Below are 18,330 nucleotides of genomic sequence, written 5' to 3' on the forward strand. Positions count from 1 at the left end.
ATGCTTTAAGATATTTACCAACAAAAAATGAATCCACTACAATAGTTATGACATGCTACTTACCAGTGACTCAGCTGTGACATCACTGCCATTGTCCTTTACATCCCAACCTACAGAATGTTTTACTTTGCTTTGTGCTCCTGGGATACCACTGACTACTCCCTTACTACTGTCCCCCTCCCCAGATGATCACAGCATCACCATATGCAGCCCACGATCACAATCTACTCCTCAAAAATCACAATGTCATGGTTTTACAAAGAACAATCATCTAAGAATCCATCCAAAACCCATCTTTTGTTTGCATGGTAACAAAGGTTAGCCTGACAGAGGATAGTCTTCTATTGTGAGAGATAAAGAGATTTAGCTCAGATTCCATCAAGACCAAAAGGATTCAGGTTCTGAACACCCCACAGCTATTATCTAGAACTGGATATTGCAGAGAAAGGAAAACAACTTTTCACTAACATTCAACTTGGAACATAGAAGCAAAAAACCCTATATATTTAAGTCTCTTGTTGATACATTGGGTTTCTGCCTGGTTTAGGGCAGAAATTCTGAGATCAGAAAACTTCATCTTCTTACTTTACCTGAAACCTAGGTTTTCCAAGAGGAGACATCTTTTCTGTGGCTTCCCATTTAAAATGGATACTATAATGCACTGTAGTGACCTAAATGGGAAGGAAATCCAAAAAAGAAGGGATATATGTATATGTATAGCTGATTCATTTTGCTGTACAGTAGAAACTAACACAACATTGTAAAGCAACTATGCTCCAATAAAAATTAATTTAAAAATAAAATAAAATGGATACTAAGATTATGCCATTTTCCACATACTGAAAAGTGTGGAGGAAGTGTCTGCATTCTTTCTTCCTTCAACTCTTTCCAGGATATTTGTTTTCCAGCTTCACACAAAAACTTTCTTCCTGCACCAGCTTATGAAACCCAGCTCTGTATCCTATATTCTACTTTGTCAGCCACCTGCAAATCTCCCAATTATGTCCCCACATTACATGGTGACTTTGTCAACCAGCCTGGTAGGCCCATATCACCCAAAGTAAACAAAACGCAAATGTTAGACATAAGAATAGTTTAACACTTAAAACCTAAGCTTTTTTTTTTTTTTTAACATCTTTATTGAAGTATAATTGCCTTACAATGGTGTGTTAGCTTCTGCTTTATAACAAAGTGAATCAGTTATACATATACAATATGTTCCCATTTCTCTTCCCTCTTGCATCTCCCTCCCTCCCACCCTCCCCATCCCATCCCTCTAGGTGGTCACAAAGCACCGAGCTGATCTCCCTGTGCTATGCGGCTGCTTCCCACTAGTTATCTATTTTACATTTGGTAGTGTATATATGTCCATGACACTCTCTTACCCTGTCACATCTCACCCCACCCCCTCCCCATATCCTCAAGTCCATTCTCTAGTAGGTCTGTGTCTTTATTCCCGTCTTGCCACTAGGTTCTTCATGGCCTTTTTTTTTTTTTTTTTTTCCCTTAGATTCCGTATATATGTGTTAGCATACTGTATTTGTTTTTCTCTTTCTGACTTACTTCACTCTGTATGACAGACTCTAACTCCATCCACCTCATTACAAATACCTCCATTTCACTTCTTTTTATGGCTGAGTAATATTCCATTGTATATATGTGCCACATCTTCTTTATCCATTCATCTGTCGATGGACATTTAGATTGCTTCCATGTCCTGGCTATTGTAAATAGAGCTGCAATGAACATTTTGGTACATGACTCTTTTTGACCTATGGTTTTCTCAGGGTATATGCCCAGTAGTGGGATTGCTGGGTCGTATGGTAGTTCTATTTGTAGTTTTTTAAGGAACCTCCATACTGTTCTCCATAGTGGCTGTATCAATTTACATTCCCACCAACAGTGCAAGAGTGTTCCCTTTCCTCCACACCCTCTCCAGCATTTATTGTTTCTAGATTTTTTGATGATGGCCATTCTGACCGGTGTGAGATGATATCTCATTGTAGTTTTGATTTGCATTTCTCTAATGATTAATGATGTTGAGCATTCTTTCATGTGTCTGTAGGCCATCTGTATATCTTCTTTGGAGAAATGTCTATTTAGGTCTTCGGCCCATTTTTGGATTGGGTTGTTCGTTTTTTTGTTATTGAGCTGCATGAGCTGCTTGTAAATCTTGGAGATTAATCCTTTGTCAGTTGCTTCATTTGCAAATATTTTCTCCCATTCTGATGGTTGTCTTTTGGTCTTGTTTATGGTTTCCTTTGCTGTGCAAAAGCTTTTAAGTTTCATTAGGTCCCATTTGTTTATTTGTGTTCTTATTTCCATTTCTCTGGGAGCTGGGTCAAAAAGAATCTTGCTGTGATGTATGTCATAGAGTGTTCTGCCTATGTTTTCCTCTAAGAGTTTGATAGTGTCTGCCCTTACACTTAGGTCTTTAATCCATTTTGAGTTTATTTTTGTGCATGGTGTCAGGGAGTGTTCTAATTTCATACTTTTACATGTACCTGTCCAATTTCCCAGCACCACTTATTGAAGAGGCTGTCTTTTCTCCACTGTATATGCTTGCCTCCTTTATCAAAAATAAGGTGCCCATATGTGTGTGGGTTTATCTCTGGGCTTTCTATCCTGTTCCATTGATCTATATTTCTGTTTTTGTGCCAGTACCAAACTGTCTTGATTACTGAAGCTTTGTAATATAGTCTGAAGTCTGGGAGCCTGATTCCCCCAGCTCCATTTTTCGTTCTCAAGATTGCTTTGGCTATTCGGGGTCTTTTGTGTTTCCATACAAATTGTGAAATTTTTTGTTCTAGTTCTGTGAAAAATGCCAGTGGTAGTTTGATAGGGATTGCATTGAATCTGTAGATTGCTTTGGGTAGTAGAGTCATTTTCACAATGTTGATTCTTCCAATCCAGGAACATGGTATATCTCTCCATCTATTTCTATCATCTTTAATTTCTTTCATCAGTGTCTTATAATTTTCTGCATACAGGTCTTTTGTCTCCTTAGGTAGGTTTATTCCTAGATATTTTATTCTTTTTGTTGCAATGGTAAATGGGAGTGTTTTCTTAATTTCACTTTCAGATTTTTCGTCATTAGTGTATAGAAATGCAAGAGATTTCTGTGCATTAATTTTGTATCCTGCTACTTTACCAAATTCATTGATTAGCTCTAGGAGTTTTCTGGTAGCATCTTTAGGATTCTCTATGTATAGTATCATGTCATCTGCAAATAGTGACAGCTTTACTTCTTCTTTTCCGATTTGGATTCCTTTTATTTCTTTGTCTTCTCTGATTGCTGTGGCTAACACTTCCAAAACTACGTTGAATAATAGTGGTGAGAGTGGGCAACCTTGTCTTGTTCCTGATCTTAGTGGAAATGGTTTCAGTTTTTCACCATTGAGGACAATGTTGGCTGTGGGTTTGTCATATATGGCCTTTATTATGTTGAGGAAAGTTCCCTCTATGCCTACTTTCTGCAGGGCTTTTATCATAAATGGGTGTTGAATTTTGTCGAAAGCTTTCTCTGCATCTATTGAGATGATCATATGGTTTTTCTCCTTCAATTTGTTAATATGATGTATCACATTGATTGATTTACGTATATTGAAGAATCCTTGCATTCCTGGGATAAACCCCACTTGATCATGGTGTATGATCCTTTTAATGTGCTGTTGGATTCTGTTTGCTAGTATTTTGTTGAGGATTTTTGCATCTATGTTCATCAGTGATATTGGCCTGTAGTTTTCTTTCTTTGTGACATCTTTGTCTGGTTTTGGTATCAGGGTGATGGTGACCTCGTAGAATGAGTTTGGGAGTGTTCCTCCCTCTGCAATATTTTGGAAGAGTTTGAGAAAGATAGGTGTTAGCTCTTCTCTAAATGTTTGATAGAATTCACCTGTGAAGCCATCTGGTCCTGGGCTTTTGTTTGTTGGAAGGTTTTTAATCACAGTTTCAGTTTCAGTGCTTGTGATTGGTCTGTTCATATTTTTTATTTCTTCCTGGTTCAGTCTCGGCAGTTTGTGCATTTCTAAGAATCTGTCCATTTCTTCCAGGTTGTCCATTTTATTGGCATATAGTTGCTTGTAGTAATCTCTCATGATCTTTTGCATTTCTGCAGTGTCAGTGGTTACTTCTCCTTTTTCATTTCTAATTCTATTGATCTGAGTCTTCTCCCTTTTTCTCTTGATGAGTCTGGCTAATGGTTTATCAATTTTGTTTATCTTCTCAAAGAACCAGCTTTTAGTTTCATTGATTTTTGCTATTGTTTCCTTCATTTCTTTTTCATTTATTTCTGACCTGATCTTTATAATTTCTTTCCTTCTGCTGGCTTTGGGGTTTTTTTGTTCTTCTTTCTCTAATTGCTTTAGGTGCAAAGTTAGGTTGTTTATTCGAGATGTTTCCTGTTTCTTGAAGTAGGCTTGTATTGCTATAAACTTCCCTCTTAGCACTGCTTTTGCTGCGTCCCATAGGTTTTGGGTCGTCGTATCTCCATTGTCATTTGTTTCTAGGTATTTTTTGATTTCCCCTTTGATTTCTTCAGTGATCACTTCGTTATTAAGTAATGTATTGTGTAGCCTCCATGTGTTTGTATTTTTTACAGATCTTTTCCTGTAATTGATATCTAGTCTCATAGCGTTGTGGTCGGAAAAGATACTTGATACGATTTCAATTTTCTTAAATTTACCAAGGCTTGATTTGTGACCTAAGATATGATCTATCCTGGAGAATGTTCCATGAGCACTTGAGAAAAATGTGTATTCTGTTGTTTTTGGGTGGAATGTCCTATAAATATCAATTAAGTCCATCTTGTTTAATGTATCATTAAAGCTTGTGTTTCCTTATTTATTTTCATTTTGGATGATCTGTCCATTGGTGAGAGTGGGGTGTTAAAGTCCCCTACTATGATTGTGTTGCTGTCGATTTCCCCTTTTATGGCTGTTAGTATTTGCCTTATGTATTGAGGTGCTCCTATGTTGGGTGCATAAATATTTACAATTGTTATACCTTCCTCTTGGATCGATCCCTTGATCATTATATAGTGTCCTTCTTTGTCTCTTGTAATAGTCTTTATTTTAAAGTCTATTTTGTCTGATATGAGAATTGCTACTCCAGCTTTCTTTTGATTTCCATTTGCATGGAATATCTTTTTCCATCCCCTCACTTTCAGTCTATATGTGTCTCTAGGTCTGAAGTGGGTCTCTTGTAGACAGCATATATATGGGTCTTGTTTTTGTATCCATTCAGCCAGCCTGTGTCTTTTGGTGGGAGCATTTAATCCATTTACATTCAAGGTAATTATCGATATGTATGTTCCTATTCCCATTTTCTTAAATGTTTTGGGTTTGTTATTGTAGGTGTTTTCCTTCTCTTGTGTTTCTTGCCTAGAAAAGTTCCTTTAGCATTTGTTGTAAAGCTGGTTTGGTGGTGCTGAACTCTCTCAGCTTTTGCTTGTCTGTAAAGGTTTTAATTTCTCCATCGAATCTGAATGAGATCCTTGCTGGGTAGAGTAATCTTGGTTGTAGGTTTTTCTCCTTCATCACTTTAAGTATATCCTGCCACTCCCTTCTGGCTTGCAGAGTTTCTGCTGAAAGATCAGATGTTAACCTTATGGGGATTCCCTTGTGTGTTATTTGTTTTTTTTCCCTTGCTGCCTTTAATATGTTTTCCTTATATTTAATTTTTGACAGTTTGATTAATATGTGTCTTGGTGTGTTTCTCCTTGGGTTTATCCTGTATGGGACTCTCTGTGCTTCCAGGACTTGATTAACTATTTCCTTTCCCATATTAGGGAAGTTTTCAACTATAATCTCTTCAAATATCTTCTCAGTCCCTTTCTTTTTCTCTTCTTCTTCTGGGACCCCTATAATTCGAATGTTGGTGCGTTTAATGTTGTCCCAGAGGTCTCTGAGACTGTCCTCAATTCTTTTCATTCTTTTTTCTTTATCCTGCTCTGCAGTAGTTATTTCCACCATTTTATCTTCCAGGTCACTTATCCTTTCTTCTGCCTCAGTTATTCTGCTATTGATCCCATCTAGAGTATTTTTAATTTCATTTATTGTGGTTTTCATCATTGCTTGGTTCCTCTTTAGTTCTTCTACGTCCTTGTTAAATGTTTCTTGCATTTTGTCTATTCTATTTCCAAGATTGTGGATCATCCTTACTATCATTATTCTGAATTCTTTTTCAGGTAGACTACCTATTTCCTCTTCATTTGTTAAGTCTGGTATGTTCTGACCCTGCTCCTTCATCTGCTGTGTGTTTTTCTGTCGTCTCATTTTGCTTATCTTACTGTGTTTGGGGTCTCCTTTTCACAGGCTGCAGGTTCGTAGTTCCTGTTGTTTTTGGTATCTGTCCCCAGTGGCTAAGGTTGGTTCAGTGGGTTGTGTAGGCTTCCTGGTGGAGGGAACTAGTGCCTGAGCTCTGGTGGATGAGGTTGGATCTTGTCTTTCTGGTGGGCACGTCCACGTCTGGTGGTGTATTTTGGGGTGTCTGTGGCCTTATTATGATTTTAGGCAGCCTCTCTGCTAACGGATGGGGCTGTGTTCCTGTCTTGCTAGTTGTTTGGCATAGGGTGTCCAGCACTGTAGCTTGCTGGTCGTTGAGTGAAGCTGGGTCTTGATGTTGAGATGGAGATCTCTGAGAGATTTTTGCCGTTTGGTATTACGTGGAGCTGGGAGGTCTCTTGTAGACCAGTGTCCTGAAGTTGGCTCTCCCACCTCAGAGGCACGGCCCTGATGCCTGGCTGGAGCACCAAGAGCCTTTCGTCCACACGGCTCAGAGTAAAAGGGAGAAAAAATAGAAAGAAAGAAAGAAAGAAAGAGGCTATAATATAGTGAAGTAAAATAAAGCTATTGTAAAGCAAAGCTATACAGACAAAAACGCACCCAGAAGCATATACATATACACTCACAAATGAAAAGGGGAAAAATTAATATATCCTGCTCCCAAAGTCCACCTCCTGAATTTGGGATGATTCGTTGTCTATTCAGGTATTCAACAGATGCAGGCACATCAAGTTGTTTGTGGAGTTTTAATCCGCTGCTTCTGAGGCTGCTGGGAGAGATTTCCCCTTATCTTCCCTGTTCGCACAGCTCCTGGGGTTCAGCTTTGGATTTGGACCCGCCTCTGCGTGTAGGTCGCCTGAGGGCGTCTATTCCCCACCCAGACAGGATGGGGTTAAAGGAGCAGCTGCTTCGGGGGCTCTGGCTCACTCAGGCCGCGGGGAGGGAGGTGTACAGAGGAGGCGGGGTGAGCCTGCGGCGGCCGAGGCCGGCATGACGTTGCACCAGCCTGAGGCGGGCAGTGCGTTCTCCCGGGGAACTTGTCCCTGGATCACGGGACCCTGGCAGTGGCGGGCTGCACAGGCTCCTGGGAGGGGCGATGTGGAGAGTGACCTGTGCTCACACACAGGCTTTTTGGAGGCGGCAGCAGCAGCCCCAGCGTCTCACGCCCGTCTCTGGGGTCCGTGCTGATCGCCGCGGCTCGCGTCTTTCTCTGGAGTTCGTTTAGGCGGCACTCTGAATCCCCTCTCCTTGCGCTCAGCGAAACAAAGAGGCAAGAAAAAGTCTCTTGCCTCTTCGGCAGCTGCAGACCTTTTCCCGGTCTCCCTCCCAGCCAGCTGTGGTGCGCTAACCCCTTCAGGCTGTGTTCAGCCGCCAGCCTCAGTCCTCTCCCTGCGATCCGACCGAAGCCCGAGCCTCAGCTCCCAGCCCCGCCCGCCCCGGCGGGGGAGCAGACAAGCCTCTCGGGTTGCTGAGTGCTGCTCGGCGCCGATCCTCTGTGCGGGAATCTCTCCGTTTTTCCCTCTGCACCCCTGTTGCTGTGGGATCCGCGCTGGTAGCTGCGGCTCGCGCCCGTCTCTGAAGTTCGTTTAGGCGGCGCTCTGAATCCCCTCTCCTCGCGCACCAGGAAACAAAGAGGGAAGAAAAAGTCTCTTGCCTCTTCGGCAGCTGCAGACTTTTTCCCGGACTCCCTCTCGGCTAGCTGTGGTGCACTAACCCCTTCAGGCTGTGTTCACGCCGCCAGCCTCAGTCCTCTCCCTGCGATCCGACTGAAGCCCGAGCCTCAGCTCCCAGCCCCGCCCGCCCCGGCGGGTGAGCAGACAAGCCTCTCGGGCTGGAGAGTGCTGGTCGGCACCGCTCCTCCGTGCGGGAACCTCTCCGCTTTGGCCTCCGCACCCCTGTGGCTGCGCTCTCCTCCGTGGCTCCGAAGCTTCCCCCCTCTGCCACCCGCAGTCTCTGCCCGCGAAGGGGCTTCCTAGTGCGTGGAAATCTTTCCTCCTTCACGGCTCCCTCCCACTGGTGCAGGTGTCGTCCCTATTCTTTTGTCTCTGTTATTTCTTTTTTCTTTTGCCCTACCCAAGTACGGGGGGAGTTTCTTGGCTTTTTGGAGGTCTGACGTTTTCTGCCAGCGTTCAGTGGGTGTTCTGTAGGAGCAGTTCTACGTGTAGATGTATTTCTACTGTATCTGTGGGAAGGAAGGTGATCTCCGCGTCTTACTCTTCCGCCATCTTCCCGAGGCCTCCAGCCAAAGCATCTTCTAAAACCTAAGCTTTATAATCAGACAGACAGACTTGTCATCAAATCCCAGCTCATCTATTTTCTATCTTTATGACTTTGGGTAAATTATGTTATGTCTCTGAATTTCAGTGTCTTCATTTGTAAAATGGTGATAATATTAATTTTATGGGCATTATGAAGACTTAATTAAATAATAAATGTTAATCACTTTGCATAGTGCCTGGCATCAGATCCAGCATTCAATAGTATTTGATATTATTAATAATACTAGCATTACTAGTATCAGTGTTGTTGAAAGTGTATCTGAATCCTTATCTTTCCTCTCAATGATCTTTGTTTCAATTCACCTTCAGCTACCCACTCTGTGGCCGCCCTCCAAATATTATCTTTTACCCTACTGCTCCGTATCTGTCATCTTAAATTCTGGCATCACATTTCTTGAGCACATCTTCCTAACTTTCCACCTGTCACAATAACCTACTCTCATGATACTTCCTCTTCAATTTAAGTTCTAAGACATCATTTCTACCTTATCCAGCAGATGGCCTAATTTGTTTCTTCAAGAAGAAAATAGAAGTGTTCAGGAATGGAATTCATCAACTTTGCAGCTTCTAACATGCAAAATTGTCTTTAAACCAATCATTTTATTTTGCTCTCCTGTCTCAAAATTATCCAAAGGTAATCATTATATCTCTTCCCATACTGTTGTGGACTTAGTTTTATATACAGATCCACTTCTCTCCTGCATCATCAGCCCCCAGTAGGACATTTTCATTGATCTTATTTAAAAAATTTCAACTCTCTTATTTGTTAAAACAAGCCACCTTTTTGAACCCCCCTCTCCCTTAACTATTTTCAATTATTTATCTCCTCCTTAGAGCCAAACTTTTTTAAAAGGTGGTCTAGAACTCCTTTCTACAACTTTACTTTCTGTTGACTAGTCATTTCGATACATCATAGTCCCATACTCCGTTTCATGGTAGTTTCACATGTCTCTCTTTCTGTGTCACATATGAGATTCTGTTTTCCAAATGTGATAGACACTAACCTTAAATTAGTGCCACGCTGAGAAGAATCTTTTAGTGTGGTTGCTTGTTCATTCCCTTATCAGTCTATTCCATCTCACCACTGTTTTGTTTTCCTTTTTCCTCTCTGGCCAGTTCCTCTCGGCTCCCCCATAAATTATTCTTCCTTCCTTCATCTGTCCCAGAAAGGTTAGCATTTTCTAGGCTCTGGCTTTCAGTCCTCTTCTCTCTGCCAAGGGCAGCCACAGTCCAAGATCAGAGAGTGGAGAGTGAAGCCAATATGTTCACTCCTTCAGTCCTTCCCCTACTTCCCACATCCCTCCTGGTCTTAGGAAGTAGTAGCTCTCCACTGTTGCTATCCTCAGGATGCTTCACCCCAGGATGTATCTCTTGGATCAGCTGTGTCAGTCAGCTTCAGCTAAGTTTTGCTGCAGGTAAACACCTCCCCCAAATCTTAGTGACTTTCAACAAACAGTTTATCTCTTACTCCTTTTACCTACCTAGAGTGCGTCAGCTGCAGGATTCAGGCTGATGAATTATCTGGGATATTGCTAGTCTTGGAAGGAGGAAAAAAAGAGAAGGTGGCAAAACAGATGATGATTCTTAAAGCTCTTCTTCAGAGGAGCACATCGCTCACATCCATTGGCTGAAATAAGACATATATTCAGGTCTGAAATGTATGGTGCAAAAAGTCTAATTATCCCTCAGTGAGGGGCCTCTTGTGGCAGACAGACTCGAAGATAGTCCCCACTTATACCAACATCTTGATAGTCATCCCTTGTGCAATTCCCTTGAGTGTCACAGGACCTGTGACTTGTCTCTAACATATGGACTATGGGGTGTCACTTCTGTTATTATGTAACAAAGGTGAAAATCTCTTACTAGTAGATGTTCTTCCTTGCTGATTTTGATGAAGTACTCTGCTCATATTGAGAGCTGCACTGTGGTGAGAGTGCCACATGACAGGGAACTGAGGGTGGCTCCAGCTAGCAGCCAACAAGGAAAAAAATCAGTGAGAAAATGAATTCTGCCAATAACCTGGGTAAGCTTGGAAGTACATCCTTTTCTAGTCGAACGTTCAACGAGACCCCAGCCTTGGCCGACAACTTCATTACAATCTGTGAGAGACACTGAAACAAAGGACCCAGTTAAACTGTTCCTGGACTCCTGATCCACAAAATCTATGAAATAACAAGCCTGTATTTTTTTTAAAAAACCATGAGTTTGTGGTAATTTTTTATGCAGCAATAGTCATAATATAGCCATGTTCAAAGGTTCTGATAGGAAAGGATAGAGAATATTTTTGAAAAGCGATTCAGTTTGCCTAGTCCACTTTTATGGCCACAAATATTTACCTCCTTTAACTTAGCATGCAAAATATCCTCACCCCCTCCCAAAAGGAGGCAACCAGGATTTCATCATAGTTTCTATGTAAGTTTCAGATGTACCTTCTCTTAGTTCAGAGACCTGTGAACTAAAAATCACAAGCAATATGCCCCCCACATCCAGCATTCAATGAAAGAACAGAGACAGAATAACTACAATGAACATTCCCCATTCGGAAAGAGAAAGAATGGGTAGCTGTGGCAGTCTCTTACATTGATGGCCACTAATGAACAACTCCTTTAGGTATGTCCCTCATTTAGTCCCCTCCTCTTGAATTTAAGCTGGCCTTGTGACTTGTTTAAATAGCAGAATGCTGCAGAAGTAAGTTTGGACTAATTCCTGTCCTAAGCCTTAAAAAGTACTGACAGCTTTCAATTTTGTACTGCTAAGATCCAGCCACTATAGAGAAGATGTCTGATTATCTTGAAACTACAAGACTTTTAAGGAAGCCTAAGTGAGCCACCTGGAGAGAACACAAGGAGGAGAACAAAAGTGCTCCAAATGACATCCTCACGTGAGATTCCAGCCTACAGCAAAGACCAACGGCCACCGTCTTGGACATTCCAAATCAGTTGAACCTCCAGTGAGCCATTTTGGATATTTCAAACCAACTGAGCCTTCAGATGACTGCAGCCTCAGTTCACGTCATATAGAGAAAAAATATTCAGCTGAGCCCAACTAACCCACAGGCTCATGAGCAGCAATAAATGGTGGTTGCTGATTGAAGCCAGTGAACAAGGCAGGTAGCACAGGCCCTGAGCAACTGGCCTAGTGGTTGTGTCTGTATGTGCACAGGGGTACTAAGGTGGGAGGCCCCAAGGCATGAGCAGAAGCAACAGTGGTGGCAACAGTGAGCACAGCCCAGGAGAGAAGAACAGTGGGCACAGGTTTCGCATGGGATAGCACAGGGACCTGGGTGGTAGGCTGGCTTGCTTCCAGACCTTGTCCCTACAATGTCTGCAATTATTAACTCTTTGTGCTGAGCACTGGGACAGGTACTGAAGATGCCCAGGCTGTAAACTTTGTCAGTAAATTATTACAAAATAACATCATACACATGGACATTGCAATAAAGCATATCAGGAAGTTATTAGAATTTTTCAAAGAGTTCATAATCTCTGGTTTTGAAAATTGCTGGGTCATTGCAAAGCAAATACCCATAGGCTTAAAAATAGAAATTAAATTTAAAGATCACCCACCTTAACAGAAAAAACACTAGTTTTAAATGAAGCTTTGCGTGAACCAATTATTCACAAGATACCTTGAAAGTTCATTTTTCCTTGTAATTCATTAAATTACCATTGCATAACCTTTAAAAATAAATTCAGACAGGAAACTCACTTGAATAAGGAGTTAAATCTTTCCAGAAAAAGTGTTATGTCAAACTCATCAACTTGACATGAACTATAATTTATACTTCAAAATAATTTATCAGAAATATGTTCCAGGGTTGTCACAGCCTTTAAAATACTCCTCACAGCTCCAGTAACAGTTGCATCTGCAGAAAGATTCCTCTCAAAATTAAAAATTATCAAAAATTAGTTACAACCTTACATTTGCCCAGAACAACTCATATTGCTTCCAGTTATATCAGTATGAAAATAAAGTTTCTAAAGGTATAAATTGTGATGACATAATAAATAAATTTGCAGAAAGGCAAGCCAAAAAAAATCGGTGATCAATCAAGGTGTCACAATAATATAGTATTTTATTAATTATTTTATATAAATTATGACACCTAAATAGTACTTTTTGCAATTTAAAAATTTATGTTCTTATATATCACTATTACCTCTATTATATTTTGTAAGTAATAAAATATTTTAAAGGTAAAATCTTTATATTTTAGTATCTTCAGTAGTCTTTTCTTTTTGATTTTTGAACAAGTGTTCCCATATTTCCATTTTACAATGGAACCTAAGATTATACAATATATTACACACACTCCTATTTTCTCAATTGTTTTTATTTTGTAATAAAAGTTTTCATTTGTTGGGCATATATAGTTAGCTTTAGTATTCCTTCAGTCAGTTTATATGTTGATGCATTTTATTAAATTGCATACCTTTAAAAAAATCCTAAAATTTAACATTATGCCCAGAGTGCACTGCAGTTGTGTATCAGCTGTACTAGAAGAAACACTAACAGTGATTTATATTATTTGAAGGAAAAGTAACAGAAATCCCACTACCCCGGTTTTGATCCCAGTACTCTAAGCCACTCTCTCATTGCTGTTCCTGGAATTGTCCCCAAAACTTAGAACAGTTCCGTCACAGAGACAGCTGCTGAATTACTTGAATAAAAATTTCTTTGATCATGTGCAAGGGAAAAAGAAGATTTAGGTAGTGGCAGCTCTTCAGTGTATTAAGTGTTACTTATATATTCTGTAGGGGCAGAGAACATGACCTAGGATTGCCTCTAGCTGAAAAGGTGGTTGTTGGACAAAAGATTGGCTTGGGAGCATAGAGATAACATTGTAAGAGTCAGCGAGCATCAGCTGAGATTGGCAGAAATGAGGTGGACTCTATGCTAAGACAGCAGCAACCATGTAAAGACTAAATCACACAGTAATTATGATCGGTTAATTTACGTGTATGATGACTTCTTTGTGTTCCTGGTACTTGCCCCCTTTATTGGCCAGAAAGCTCTGTGAATCAGACCTGCTGCTGCTGGCCTGGGTATGATGGCTGTTGTGATACTGGCAGCCACATTCCAGGGAGTGAGGTCATGAGAAGATTTGTTTGGCATCTGATTCAAGTGACAGAGTCTGTAGAGAAAAGTCCAGATAAGTTCTTATGTCATTGCCATAATTAAGATACTGGCCTGAATATCTTGAAAAACAAACATCAAAGCTCTCAAAAATTATAGTAACCATGTGGCTTGAGGCTAATGCCTGGCAAGAAAAATTTAAATAACAATATAAGTGACCTGCTTGACAACTCTTTCTTCTACATTTGAGTTAATTTTTTGGATATGTTTTGCTTCGTCTTATTTTAAAAGTATTTATATGGGATAAAAATTTTAAATGCATTCCTCTAAAGTGCTTATTAACTCACTGTAATTATGTATACTATATACAGATATAGACGATTCATCCCAGTTGAATTATTCACTTTGTCCCAAATATTCTTTTTTATGCTGAATCCCCTCAGATTTTAGACTCAAAATCTGAATGGTCTCACATGACATTTGGCACATAAGTTAGATCTCCATGGAAAACTAAGCCAAGTGTCATGGGCTCCATGATAAAATATCTAGTTCATAAATAAGAACCAAATTAATCATAATATGGAGTAAGTTTTGTTTTCTAGTTATTGTGAAATTGAGATTATCATTTAGACATATAATTCTCAAAGTTTAGTGTTCATTATAATTACTAGGTTCGCTCTAGTCCAACTGAATTTTTGGAGTTGTATAAACATGAATTCAAAATCCACAAATGTTTTCTAAGCTCTAGCTAATGGAAAACAAGCTTGAAATATGGTAATGTGGAGATGTTTTCTGGAAATATCAAGTGATAACTCTTTCTAGTTATAGTGGATCCAACAACTACCAAGAGTTTGGACTCTATCATTCCCAGGTTCATTTAGAACACCACACAGACACTGAGAATAGTATGCACATATACTCTGCAGATTTTATTGAGTGTTGAGTAAATAGGATTTCTTGAAATGAGCGTGAGAGAAACAAGGCTCACAATTGCTCGATGATTTTTGGCCCAATCTAACTGGAGTGATGAAATTGCTATTCATTGAGTCTAGGATAATTGGTGAAACAGGTTTTGGAGGGAAAATAATAGTTTCATATATAATGTTCATCTTTTTATCAATATGTAAGAGCTTCTTAATGGTAGGAAAATATAGCTTTCACTTGATAGGAGTTGTAGTTTTTTTATTGTTTTATGGGTTATTTTTTAACATAGCTAATTATAGATATTGTTGAATTAAAAAATTTTGATCATTGATTGTATCTTTTTGTGGATTCATTTTTCATGCTTTTAAATTCCTTTCTTACACACAGATTTTTAAAACCTTTTCTCTTAATTTCCTTTAGTATATTTTAATTTAATCTTACTTAAATCTTTGATCTATTTGAAACTATTCTAGAGTAAAATGTACAATATGAGTGAAAAAAAAATTTTCCCCTTAGGGCTTTGCCACTCCATCTTTTCAGGACTGATACTAAGGACCAACTTTGTAATATATAAAATTTTTGTGTATGATTGAGCTTTTTGTTTTGTTCTTTTGAGAAGATAGTGTATATAATCCAAGTTTGAAAATTTGGGTATCAAGGGCCATTGGGACATCTGTCTGTCTCTGAATACTTCCTCTAATTTGTCTCCATTGTTCATAATTTTCTACCTCATTGAAGTCTGATGTACTGCATATATTGAAGCATGCTTGAATTTCATCAGTTGCAAACTGATCGATAGTATCATTTCTATTTCTAATTTACTGTAAATTAGATCATTCCATCTTTCACGCTTGCTGCCTTGTTCCCTGATTGCATTGCATGCCCTTTTGGTCCTCAATGTGGATCAGAGATGGAGAGCTGGGAAACGTATAAAAAGAAGCTTTAGACTGTGAAGAATTATGGGCCCAGAGGATAGTTAAGAAAGGTGAGGGCCAGAAACATTCTCATTGGAGCCAAACATCCATTTCATGCATTCTCAGAAACATGTCATTGTCTTTGACCAGGTGACCTAAGAGAAGCCAAGTTCCACAAGGCACAGTAAGGTGTCTGGGGAGTGCATCTGTGAGTGATCTGACATATGCTGATTCAAACCCCTGCTACTCTCAGTACTGCAATTCATGCAGATCCCTGCAAAAGGAAAAGAATTATCAACAGCTCTGTAACTCTCTCCTCCATGTAAACTTACAAATAGGAGGATAGCCAAAGAAGGTCTTTGGCTGCTTGTTCCCTTCTCATTTCACAGGAATAGGAAGTTCCTCACATGTTCTCATCAAGAACGTGATGCCAGAGTGGTCCGTCTGGTATGTAAAGATGCAGAATGGTACCCAGAGCCTGAAGCAAGTTGGAGAGACCTCCAGAGACATAGTTTAAAACCACACTCTGAAAATAACAGAGCAAATGGAAAAGGCCTGTTCTCCATTGAGTTTTCAGTCCTGGTAACTGAACTCAAAAAGATTGTGCCCTGTTCCAACCTCAACTCCAGGCTCAACCAGAAAAAGGAAACAAATATTTCTGATTCAGGTTAGTTTGTCTATAATTATATCTCATTGCCTGGAGAAGTGTTTTAAGACTGAGTGCACACTGTTGAGTTTCTAATTGAAAGGGAAATGATACTGAGTTCCTGTACTGTACTTTTTAGGCAGCTTTCCCTAATCTATATTACTTCCTTCTTTCTGCTAGCTTTGGGTTTAGGTTGTTCTTCTTTTTCTAGTTCTTTAAGAGAAAAAGTTAGGTTGTTGAATTAAAATCTTTCTTCTTGTTAAATGTAAGTATTTACAGTTATAAATTGTCCTTTTAGCAATGCTTTTACTGTTTCTCATAAGTTTCAGCGCATTGTGTTTTGTTTTCATCTGTCTCAATATATTTCCTAATTTCCCTTGCAATTTCTTCTTTGACCCATTGGTTGTTTAAAAGTATGTTGTTTAATTTCCACATATTTTCAGTTTTTCATCTGATATTAATTTTTAGTTTCATGCCATTGTGATTTGAAGGATACATTGCATAATTCCAATCTTTTAAAATTTATTAACAATTGCTTTGTGGTCTAACATATGGGGTCTATCCTGAAGAATGTTCCATGTGCACTTGAAAAAAAATGTATATTCTGTTGTTGAGAGGATTATAGGTGTCTGTTGTGTCCATTTGTCTATAGTGTTGTTCAAGTACTCTATTTCCATACTGATGTTCTGTCTGGTTGTCTTATACATTATTGAAAGTGAATTATTGAAGTCTCCTACTATTATTTTAGATCTGTCTACTTCTCTCTCTAATTCTAATAATGTTTGCTACATACAGTTTGGAGGTATGTTATTTGGTGCATATATGTTTATAGTTGTTATATGTTCTTGGTGAATTGATCCTTTTATCAATATGTAATGTCCTTTTTTGTCTCTTGTAACAGTTTTTTCTTTTTTCTTTTTGGCTGCGCCACACAGCTTACAGGATCTTAGTTCCCCAACCAAGGATTGAACCCGTGGCCTCAGCAGAGAAAGCACGGAGTCCTAACCACTGGACTGCCAGGGAATTCCCTCATGTAACAGTTTTTGACTTAAAAGTCTGTTTTGTCTAATATTAGTATAGCCACCCCTACTCTCCTTTAGTTACTGTTTACATGAAATACCTTTTCCCATAGGTTTTCGTGTTTTTTCTTACCCCTGTGCAAAATGGAAAAATGATGACAGACAATAGATTTTTATTATAAAATATACCATACTTGCAAAACTGTATATACAATATACAGTTAATATGGTTAAAAATTTAGTATCCCTCTGAATATAAGATGTCATCAAGTATAATACGTATTGTATTTTATGTACCACTAAAAAAAGAAAAAATTATACCAATTAAACTGACACAATTATTTTTTTGTCACTTTGAATTTTTTATACTTATTAAAAATTTTTTCAGACTTTGGTTTTAACATTTATCACCCTTGTGAATACATAAAAAGTAAAATGTATTTTAAAAACTGACTAAGGTGTATTCATGATAATGACAGCTACATCTTAAGACCATCCAGATTTCAGAAATGTGAAAATATTAGAAAATAAATACCTGTGTACCCACCACCTTGTTTATGAAATAGAACAATTGCCAACACTATTGAAGCTGTTGTATATACTTCCCTAATAACATCTCCCTCCTTTATACCCTATAGATACTTGCTTTCTTCTAATTTTGCCAAATATATACTCTAAATAATTTATTGCTAGGTATTATTATTAACTGTTTTATACATTGAACTAAAGCACATGTGTTCTGTGACTTACTGTTTTTACCCTACCATAGGTGAGATTCATTCATGCCTCTGTGTCTAACTGCCACTGTTGTATAGTATCCAACAGTATATGTAGTCCATAATTTATCAGTCCCCAAGTTGATGGACATTTGGGGCTATTTCCAATGTTTTGCCCTTATATTTTGTTGCATTTTACAGTTGTCTCCTGGTACACATGTGTTAGAGTTTCTCTTGGGTATATACCCAGAAGTGAAATTGCGAAGTCAAGTCAAGATGGTAGCCTGACAAATACTGCTGTTCCCCTCCTCCCTCCCGTGAGTATCCTGAGGAAACATGAGTCTTGTTCTTGATTGATCTACAGACCAGACTTAGTATCTATGTTCAGGGGCCTTCAAAGGGAAGACAAGCAAGAGAAGGAGGTGGTGGTGCTTTCCAGCCCACAGAAGGTGACTTTCAGCCATAACCTTGA

The 18,330-nt window shown here is 39.1% G+C and overlaps 1 protein-coding gene and 1 long non-coding RNA gene across 2 annotated transcripts in view; one reads left to right on the forward strand and one right to left on the reverse strand.

The window, feature by feature from the left end:
* LOC309657498 overlaps positions 1–18,330 on the reverse strand; it is a 145,626-nt gene that overhangs the window by 63,032 nt on the left and 64,264 nt on the right. The gene's annotated exons all lie outside the window — the stretch shown is intronic.
* Positions 1–18,330, forward strand: part of LOC309656992 (uncharacterized protein) — a gene marked incomplete at its 5' end in the record, with an annotated part of 119,572 nt that overhangs the window by 40,691 nt on the left and 60,551 nt on the right. Inside the window, 2 exons of the mRNA XM_082453983.1 lie at positions 9,058–11,513; positions 15,867–18,175. The remainder of the gene's footprint in view (positions 1–9,057; positions 11,514–15,866; positions 18,176–18,330) is intronic.

The sequence above is a fragment of the Balaenoptera physalus genome, assembly GCF_965194825.1.
Source record: "Balaenoptera physalus genome assembly, chromosome: 3".
NCBI classification, from domain to species: domain Eukaryota; kingdom Metazoa; phylum Chordata; class Mammalia; order Artiodactyla; family Balaenopteridae; genus Balaenoptera; species Balaenoptera physalus.